Source organism: Ictidomys tridecemlineatus, chromosome 12 (assembly GCF_052094955.1).
Source record: "Ictidomys tridecemlineatus isolate mIctTri1 chromosome 12, mIctTri1.hap1, whole genome shotgun sequence".
Lineage (NCBI taxonomy): Eukaryota > Metazoa > Chordata > Mammalia > Rodentia > Sciuridae > Ictidomys > Ictidomys tridecemlineatus.
The window spans coordinates 40637481-40647736 of NC_135488.1; the positions used below are offsets into that span (position 1 = coordinate 40637481).

General features: G+C 45.4%; 1 protein-coding gene across 32 annotated transcripts in view; it reads right to left on the minus strand.

Moving 5' to 3' along the window:
* Window positions 1-6913, minus strand: part of LOC144369286 (uncharacterized) — a 43113-nt gene extending 36200 nt beyond the window's left edge. For 21 of the 32 annotated variants that reach the window (XM_078028692.1, XM_078028691.1, XM_078028690.1 and 18 more), the window contains exons 1-4: window positions 6161-6286; window positions 2310-4155; window positions 427-517; window positions 1-113 (exon numbers count right to left, since the gene is read on the minus strand). The gene's annotated coding sequence lies outside the window, so the exon portion shown is untranslated. Of the gene's footprint in view, window positions 114-426; window positions 518-2309; window positions 4156-6160; window positions 6292-6898 lie in introns of those variants that run through there. The other 11 variants (XR_013428761.1, XR_013428760.1, XR_013428759.1 and 8 more) reach the window with 8 other exon arrangements.
* Window positions 6914-10256: the final 3343 nt, after the last annotated feature.

Sequence of the window (10256 nt, forward strand, 5' to 3'; positions counted from 1 at the left end):
TTTGGAGGCCTGTGGTTGTGGCTCAGAGGGAGAGCACTCGCCTGGCATGCGTGAGGCACTGGGTTTGATCCTTAGCACCACATAAAAAATAAAGATCTTGTGTCCACCTATAACTAAAAATAAATATTAAAAAAAAGAATATTATATTGGACAGCTATCCTGTAACCAGGCCCGATTGAACTTGTTCTAAGTTTTCACTATTATGCACCATACAATAGTGTCTTAAGCCCTTTAAAATACCCAGTCCTCAGATGTAGGCCTTAAGAGCTTTTCTTTCTTTCTCTGAGAAGCTTCGTGGTTTACCACCAGGTTTGTGAGGCCAGACCTCTAGGTGGCTCTATTAGTAGAAAAAGTGAGACTGGCAGCAAGGCCCTGGCTTCCAGCCGGGCAGCCAGGCCTCTTTGTGTCCAGCGTCACCCCACTCACCTGCAGCTCCCTGCCCATTCCCCACAGCCACCAGGACACGGACTGATCTCTTCCTTCCCTCTTTGGCTGTCATATTGAAAACATTTCTGACCTAAAAGACAAAATGCTTCATCAATAGGACAGCTGAAGAAAACTCTGAGGTAGAGGACGAGGACCTGCTGGCTCAGCCACACAAGGCTTGGTGCAGGACCCAGCACCTCCTCCAGTCTGTAGGCACAAAAGCAAACTTCCCAAACAAACCCTCCCTCTGAAGCATTTCGGGAACACAATAGAAATAAGACTTTCTCTTCCTATTTCATTGGGTTATGAGGAGAGTTAACTAAGATAATCTTTAAAGGAATTTACAACTACACAACTCAATATACCCCATCTTAATAAATGTACACAGGAAAGAAAACACTATGGATTAAACTTTGAAATACTTTAACACTGATTATAAGACAAATTCCAGTATCAAAGGTACTAAAATATCTTAGAAATGATGAAATGCAACGTAAGGAAAAAACTTCGCAGGACTGGACTGCTATGTTAAGGATCAGGTTTAAACAAGAATACAGAATTTGGAAACACCTATTCATTATAAACTTCAGGAAAATCTCCCATTTTTTCAGCCTATTTTAAAGGCCAGGAATTATGAAACTATTAACTAAACTGCTTAAATGACAGTTGTCCCCTTTCCTTCCTAGGAAGAAGTTTAAGGAAAAGGGAGGCTGAGGCCACACTTTTGAATGATCTTATAGGAAACAACCTACATATGAAAGACTCTTTCAGTGGGATTAACTTTCAAAAGCTATGAACTGGGGTGTGTGTAGGGGCACACGCCTGTAATCCATGTGACTCAGGAGACTGAAGCAGGAAGAAGGCAAAGTCAAGGCCAGCCTGGGCAACTTAGCGAGACCCTTCTCAAAATAAAAAGTTAAAAGGGCTGGGGATGTGGTTTGGTGGCAGAGTGTTTGCCTAGCAATGCACAAAGCCCTGGGTTCAATCTCTAGAATTGGGGTGGGGGGAATAACACACAATGGGATACCAACATAAAATACTTGTAAACATATTTTAAAAATTCCATAATATAACTGATATTGAAGAAATAATATACATATTCAGAGAGGCTTTGTCACAAATTTGATATATAAATTATTCCACAATTTGGGGAGGTACTGGGAATTGAACTCAGGGCACTTGACCACTGAGCCACATCCCCATCCCTTTTTCGTATTTTATTTAGAGACAGGGTCTCACTGAGTTGCTTAGGGCCTTGCTTTTGCTGAGGCTGTGGAACTCACCATCCTCCCTCCTTAGCCTCCCAAACTACTGGGATTTCAGCTGTGCACCACCGCGCCCGGCTCTGTTCCACATTATGAAACACTGATTAAATGCACAGTGCCAGCTCCAAGGAACACTGGCCATCAGAGAACCACCCTGGAAGGGTGGTTCAAGCACACCTGATACAGGATCTGTGAGCAGCCCAGAGACCACTGCCCTAGTCAAACTGCACACTGGCCATAACCTGAGGCTTTCTGCCCCTGCCCCTGCTCCTCCCAACCTGTTCTCTGATTGTGTCCTAGATACAACTGGTGTACAGCTCCACAAGAGGCCACCACATAGCACACTCTAGCTCCAGGAAGAAGGAACTTAACATAATCTCCAAATTCTGCTCCTGAATTTGCCCCTCACAAACCTCAATTTCATAGTCCCCACAAACCAAGGCAGCAGTTGGGACCACCAACATGAAGGAACTGAACTTCAAATTGTGTTAATTCCTCCCTGAACTTGAGTCTGTGTCCGAGAGATCACTGTCACCACAGCTCTGCTCAGCTCCTCCTGCACACCCGACCCCGGCAACCTCTCCAGAGGACCCTGGGAGTTGAGCTCGGCAGGCCTACCTCGAGTATCCTGGTATCAAAGTCCTCATAGGTCTCTACAAGGAGAGAAGAAAAAGCACACAGATAAGAGCATCCACGCTGCTCACGTGTGACAGCCTTTCCCAGGTGCCCTCAGACTTCTAATGGGAAGAACCTGAGCTCTCTGGTGCCGCTCTCCAGGCTGCGCCCCAGTTCCCATCATCCACGGGGACTGCCTGGCCTGACTTCACGAGCTCAGCCATGACTCTCTGACCACAGCCTCCCCCTCTCCAGCTCCCTGCTGCCGGCTCCCGAGGCACAGGTTCCTGGAGCGCCGACACCTCCAGAGCCTTCCTCGCTGCTTTCCCATCTGGTCTTCTGGGCTCTTCACAGCCTCTCTCACCAAAGTCCCTCAAAGACACCAAAGTCCCTCACTCCTCATAGATCTCGCCAACGTCCTCAATCCCTACACTTTTGTCTCTACCGCCCTCTCCAGGCCAGAACCCACGCAGCTGTCTGGTCACAAGTGGCCTGCTGCTGCTGCCGGGAGAGATCAGAGCCTGGCCTACGCTCACCACTCTCAACTGCGGGTCTGACCCGCTCGGGAACTCCCGGCTCCTCAGCTTTCAGTTCTCTTAATTCAGCCTCTGCTCACCACCACAGCTGTTTCCAACACTCCCCAATTCTCTTGCTTTTACTTATTACAGAAAATCTCAATTACAAAATAAAATAGGAGAGCAGAATAAAAGCTTCTGTACCCAGCAGTCGGCTTTGAAAGCGGTCAGCTCCAGAGTCAATCTTCTTTCCTGGACACTGCCAGGGTCCCACCCACTGGGTGATAGTGAAGCCAGTGCCAAGTGCCACCTTCTCATCAAGAAATATTCTGGTGGCCATGTTCACCAATGCCACTATCTGGCTTGATGACTCCTCACCAAAGCTACCAGATACCAGGTGACCTCCCCGCCTTTCCACCCCCATTGCACAGGCTCACCCAAACCTGCACCCTGCCCCTGCTGGCTAACAGCAGCCTGTCTGTCTAAACTCTGGATCTGGTTACTGGGGACTTGGCTCGTGGGCAGGTCCTCTCCCTCCCAGACCTCCACCCTCCTGCACGCTCGCCCCATCCTTCCAGCCCAACCGTTCCTCTACTTTGAGCCAAACTCCTGTTTGCTTCCTCCTCTCCCACTCACTGGCAAGAGCAAGATTTTCAGGTGAATCTGCCTCTGTGGGGAGGGGGAGGCTTTGTTTTCTAATTCAGCCTAAGTGTCGTCAGTTTTTGTTTCATGTTTGCTTTTACGAAGGCTTAGTGATAGCTCTCTGGGGTCTCTCAACTCTGCTGTTAAACAGCACTCCAAGCCTGAGGCCACGTGTTTGGGAAACGCTGTGCCCTACAGATCTATAATGCACACCACCATGTCTAAGGCACCTGCTAAGGCACTGGGACCCAGGGCTTTCCATCCTGTTGGAGGAACACTTCCTGGTTACAGGCCTCTAGTGTCCCACAAATGCAACCGGGATAACAATGTGGAAAGTTAGTCAAAGAGGTCAAATTCTTTTTTCAGAAAGGGTAATCTAAACAGACAAGTAAACAATAAAATTATTTTCAGAAACACTGTAGGACGATACGTCCTCTACCAAAGGCAAGCAAACCAGGCCTCCACTACCTCCATTGGGACCAGGGTCCGGGGGACCGACACTGAGGCCACCCCATGTGTTCCCGCTCCAGCCTCGCTCCCGCTTCACTTTCATCCTCCGCTTCCAGTCCCACTCTTCCCTCTGCTGGAGCATATCAGCCGCCACCTGCTCCTGGTCCTCCGGGCAATGGTCTGCACGGCTCCATTTCTCATGAGAGGGGCATTCAGACCCGGCCACAAGAAGCCGGAGCGTCCTGAAGGGTAAAGATTATAGGTAAGTGACAACTTCTAAAAGGTGCTCACTCTTCATGTTGCTAAGATGCCAGGGAACGCGTGCACAGACACCAGCACAGTATTGTGGAGTTGGAGCTGATGCGATCACTTGGCAGGTGACCTGGCACTGTCACAGTTTTATGCACATCTACCCTACAGGCATGTGACCGCATTTTCACTTTTACTAAGAGAAACACTCGTGAGGCCTGTGAGCGCTAAGATGTCTGCTGAAACACGACCTGTAATGCAGGTCGGCAACAGAGTCATGGCTGAACGCACAGCCAGCAGGTGCCATATCCTGCACAAAATCAAAAGCTGTTGCTCTCGGGCTGGGGATGTGGCTCTCAAGCAGTAGTGTGCTTGCCTGGCATGCGCGCGGCGCGGGGTTTAATCCTCAGCACCACATACAAATAAAGATGTTGTGTCCACCAAAAACTAAAAAATAAAATTTTAATTTCTCTCTCTCTCTCTCTCTTAAAAAAAACAAAAAACAAAAAAACGTTGCTCTCCAGGTTCTGATGTGGAATGATTTCTAAGACATGTTATTATTATTACTTTTGGTTCTGGAAATTGAACCCAGTGGCGTTCTACCACTGAGCCACATCCCCAACCATTTTTATTTATTTTGAGACAGGGTCTCACTAAATTCTTGAGGCGGGCCTTGAAACTTGTCATCCTCCTGCCTCAGCTTCCCCAGTCGCTGGGGTTAAGGGGTTTGCCACCATGTCCAGCCCTGAGACCTCTTATTGGGTTAAAAAAAAAAAAAAAAAAAAAAGCAGATTATACAATTGAATGTACCATATAGTATAATTATCTTTTTCTTTTCTTTTCTTTTTAAAGACGATATCTATTTCTTTTAGGGAATTGATACAAAAGCGCGCACCAGCACACACAAAAACAACTGAAGGAAATACCAATATGAGACCAGTGGCCCCTCAGGGGAGACAATGGGAATGTGGATGGCAGGAAGGACATCAGGGGCTTTTAGTTTTCTCTACACTCTGCGTTTTTACTGAGAAGGTATGCATACGATTTTTATAATTGAAAAAATAAATTATAGCCAGACACAGTGGTGCATGTGAGCAGTCCCAGCTAGGTGGGAGGCTGAGACAGGAGGGAGGTTTTAACCTGCAAGTTCAAGACCAGCCTGGCAAGACCAGATGGCAAGACCTGTCTCAAAAATAATAATAATAATTATTATTATTATTAGCATTATTAAAAATAAATAACAAATGCTTAAAAACTAAAACAAGATACAAGTAGTAAAAGCACCCAAGCAGATGTGCAATCTTAGAAGTGCAGCACAAGGTGCTTCCTTTATTTCTGAAAGGTTGTTAGTATCAAAAGCGATGAGTCTGCACAACAGTAAAAATAAGCCAATTCAAGTTCACCTTTCAAAAGCACAAGTATAAACAATCACATCAGCACGTGAAGGACCAAGGCCAAGTGCGGCCCACCAGCTGATTTGTAAATAAAGTTTTACCGGAACACAGCTGGGCCTGTCCAACCATGCGCTGTCCAGGGCAGTTTCTGTGTGACAGCGGCCCACTTGATTAGCGGCAACAGGCCCTGTGACTACAGATCTGCTCTTGGTCACTGTCTTCTCTGGGCAGGGGAAGCCTGCCAGCTCTCTGCGAGCTCCACCTGCTTGCACTGGGCTGTGTGCAGCACAGGACCTATCACAGCTGTGCCCCATGGAGTACGTGACACTCTGGGGCAGCTGGTAAGCCCCCTGGTTGGACTCTAAACCATGGATTCTTATGCACTTAATGAGAATGTTTCCAGTTTGCCAAATATCCATAAAATCGGGGGAAAACACTTTAAAAGCACATAGACTCTTTTTAGAACAAAGTTTGCCGTTGGGCCCCCCCAGGCCTCCCTCAGACCCAGCTTGCTTGCTATTTCTCCCCTTCCCAAGATCATCAGTTTCCCACCCCAAGTTCAGGACCAAATCTGAAAACTGTCAAAACAACCAAACACGTTTACCTTCACCAATGACCTGACCCCTGTTCAGATCCTTCCTTCTCTTTTTTTTGCTTCTTTTGCCTCTTCCTTTTCTTGCCCCAGCACCAGTCTCTGCTAAAGCACCTTTCCAGAGCTCATCTGCTGTCACTGTAAGGAAACGGGGTTTTTAAAAACTCTGTAGTTGTAAAGCAAAGATCTACACTCTCCTAAGAATAAGAAAGGCCACAAAGCCCAGCTTCATCCATGTCACTGAGGTAATGAAAATAAAATAAAATCATACAGTGAACATAAAACATGATTACATTTGGAAAACACAAGAGGAGACAATTCCACTTTGTTTCCACAAAAGATAACTAACATTAAATCCCAGTAAGTCCCTGACCAGTAAGTAGACGTGCTTCCCTGATGTCTGCCAATCACAACTCAGGTCTCAGTAGTGACGTCTCTTGAACTTCTCCAAATGATATGTCCTAGCAAAGGCCCAGCTAAAAACAGTAAGGGCCTTCTTGGTGTGACTCTAAATCAGCAGGGTATCTGGGGCACAATTCAATACTTCTAGGCCTTGGGTGCCCCAAATGAAGGGCTCAGATAAACTAGTGCTCTCCAAATACAGCTGTAGCACATGAGATAATTCTAGTTGCATTTTTAGTTGAATAATCACTAAAATGTTAATTCGTTTATGACAGAAGGAAAATTAAGATAGGAAAGCACCCCTACTTTCCTGTTGCAGGAAGTGGAAGTGTGTGCCAGTCTACCTACATTTAGTGAAGAAGCTGTAGGGTCTGTACTGCTGGCCTGACCGGCTGGTGGGAGGAGAGATACAGCACTGTGTCTGTAGCGCATGACTCAAGCTGGTGAAGTGTCGGCTGTCTCTGGTTCCCTCCAGTGACAAAGGGCCTACAGAGAGATGAAACAAAACCAAGTTAGATGCTCCCTGGCTGTGGAGCTGCCAGTACCAAATAACTGTGACTTGATGAAAATAAGTCACTAAAAATTCTAATCTTTTAAGAATCATATTTTGAGGACAATTGTTATTTAAAAAATAAAACCAAACTTTTAGGAATGAAAACCACCTAAATGCCCATCCTAGAGAGGTCATGTTTCATTTCCACAGTGGATGTCCCAGTCTCAAGAAAGCTCTGTACAGCCAGGGTTTCTGCCCTGCATTATCCAGCCCAAGCTCCTGGGCTGCTCTGGGCAAATGGCGCCCTCTGCTGTATGTAGCTGGGCAGTGGACAGATGAGGAAAGACATTCAAGTGAAACTGTTCAGAAGAACAAGACTCAATGTGTAGAGGGTACCCTGCCCTTTATGTTCAAAACACAGGGAAGCAGGGAAGGCATGCTGTAGACAACTCCAGAAGATCACGCAAGAAACTGAGGAGCGGCTGCCTCTGTGGAAGAAAACAGGGGCATTTAAGGCTGGATGTGAAAGACCCGCATTTTTGTATTTTGAGGGATTTTTTTTTTTTTAACCACATGCATCTATTACTTGAGAAAAGGTTTTAGAACAGCCATGTCTGAGAGGAAGCCATCTGACCAGTCCCAGGGATGGCGGTTTCACGTGAGAAAGAAGGCAGAGGTGACAGGAACAGGTGGTGATGAAGGAGTGGGACAGTGCTGGCAAGATCAGTGCATGCACAGATTCTTGAGCTCTGTGCTTCACTAGAGAAGTGACAGGATTCAAACAGCCCTGGAGGGAAAGTGGCCTTTAGGGTATTGGCTTGATAAACACAAAACAAAAACCTGACAACAGCTGTTTTCAAGTCTGAGCGAAGCCATGCAGAGGACAGTAACTGCAGATTCATCAGCAGCATCAACCATGACTCACAGGACCAGAGAAAGAAAGCGGGTAAGGACAGGGAGAGTGACATCTAAGGGTGGTAGGAAGCCATCGAAATAATTCCACTGAATACAGAGACCCAAACACAAAGGGATAATCTTTGATTACTGGACAGCACTTAATACGACCATTTTGTTTCAAATGTAGGCCTATGAGATAGATTTGCCAATGCCACAAGGTACTGGATGACTGGATGAGATTTCAACACTAATTTCAATTCCAGATGATTTGCTCACCTGTGGGGAGGGAGATCGCACCAAGCACACAGATGTCCTCTAGACCTGTAGCCCACCTGATGAACTACCAAATAAAATGTAGCCAGAAAACATTGGGTCTTCATTTTTTTTGAAGTTGTTGATGGATCTTTATTTATTTATATGTGGTGCTGAGGATCAAACCTAGTGCCTCACATGCTAGGCAAGCACTCTGCTACTGAGCTACAACCCCAGCCCTGGGTCTTCATTGTTTAACAAACCAGAACTTTATCATTACAAATCTCATTCTGCTATACACAGCCTTTCTTGTAAACACCTTCATCTGCAACACATATCTAATATTAAAACATTTCATCTTGCTCTGTTCAGCATTATAATCTTTAATGTAGTTCAAGAAGTGTAAAAATTAACAGATATTTTTTGAAAGACTGAAATATCACTCATAGCTAATAATGTACCCAGCCTAAAAGAAACCAAATGTCAAAAATAAAAAGAAATCAACTTTAGAATTTAGAAATAGCCACTTGTTTTTTGTTTGTTTGTTTTAATGGGAGGCAGAGAAGAACTGGGGATTGAACCCAGGGCTTTGTACACATTAGAAATAGTCACTTTTTCTGGGTGCATGGCACATGGCTGTAATCCCAGTGACTCAGGAGACTGAGGCAAAGGATTGCAAGTTCGAAGCCAGCCTTAGCAACTTAGCAAGAACCTGTTTCAAAATAAAACATAGGTCTGGGGATATAGCTCAGTTGGTAGAGTGCTTGCCTTGCATGCACAAGGCCCTGGATTCAATCCCCAGCACCATCAAAACAAATAAACAAAGAAAAAATATATCAAAAGGGCTGGTTATGTGGCTTAGTGATAGGGTGCCCCTCAGTTCAATCCTCAGTACCACCAAAACAACAGTCAATTTTCATGCACACTTGTATAAATGGTTTTGCTTACATTGTGTCACGATTTTTTTTTAATATTTTATTTACATTTTAGTTTTCGGCAGACACAACATCTTTGTTTGTATGTGGTGCTGAGGATTGAACCTGGGCCGCACCCATGCCAGGGGAGTGTGCTACTGCTTGAGCCACATCCCCAGCCCCGTGTTATGATTTTTTAAAGAAGAAAGTTCAGTAGTTCAGGCTGAGTCACGTTCTGAAGCTCACTTACAGATCACAATCCACCTCACTTATCAACTCTGTTCCGATGCTTTGAGTTCTTATTAAGTTTAGGTCATGAGACCCCAGACTCAGGAAGCAACAACCCTGCAGCCTAAAGTGGGATAGGCCAGAACCCCTCAGGTGGGGACGGAGAGGCCCCCAGGGTTCTACCTTAGCACACATCACGTTCTACACCAAGAACTCCTTCCTTCTCACTTGGGTCTCTTCTAGGAAAACTGGTTGGTGAGAGATTTTAGAAAATTTATTACTATGTTTCTGACTGATTTGTTGCAGCATTTAGAAAAATAAAGTGATAAGGAAAGCAATCAACTTCTTAAAAGTCAGGCAATTATGAATTTCAGGAAAAAACGTAACAGTAGAATACTACCTAGCTCAGCTCTGAATGTGCACAGAATTTAATAACAAAAACAATGCCCAGAGATTCAGTCCAAACTCTGCTTCTACCTATATTGGAAGAAAGTAAGGGTAAGGATAGACTGCTACATCTCCAATTAGCATAACAATGTTGTTTAAAGAAGACTGAATGTATTTAGAAATATAACCAGAGGAAGGTGAAAGAATTACTGTCCCTAGATGATGGGAAGGAGCAGAAAAGGACTAGGAATGAAAGCTCTGAGCCTTTTACGACCTTTTGGAAACTCAATTTTTTTTTTTTTTTACTTCCGGTGTGGAGCTGGGGATTCAATTGCGGGCCTTGGGCACCCTAGGCAAGGCTCAACCTCTGAGCCGCACCCCCAGCCTGAAAGTTAATATTTTAAGGAACAGCACAGCAACCTGCAGTGAGGATAGCTATCCCTATCAGGCCCTACACCGAATCAGGTCAGGGCAGTGCCTGGCACATGTTAAGGGGTAAATAAACTGTTTATAAATCAGTGAGTGAATCAACCAA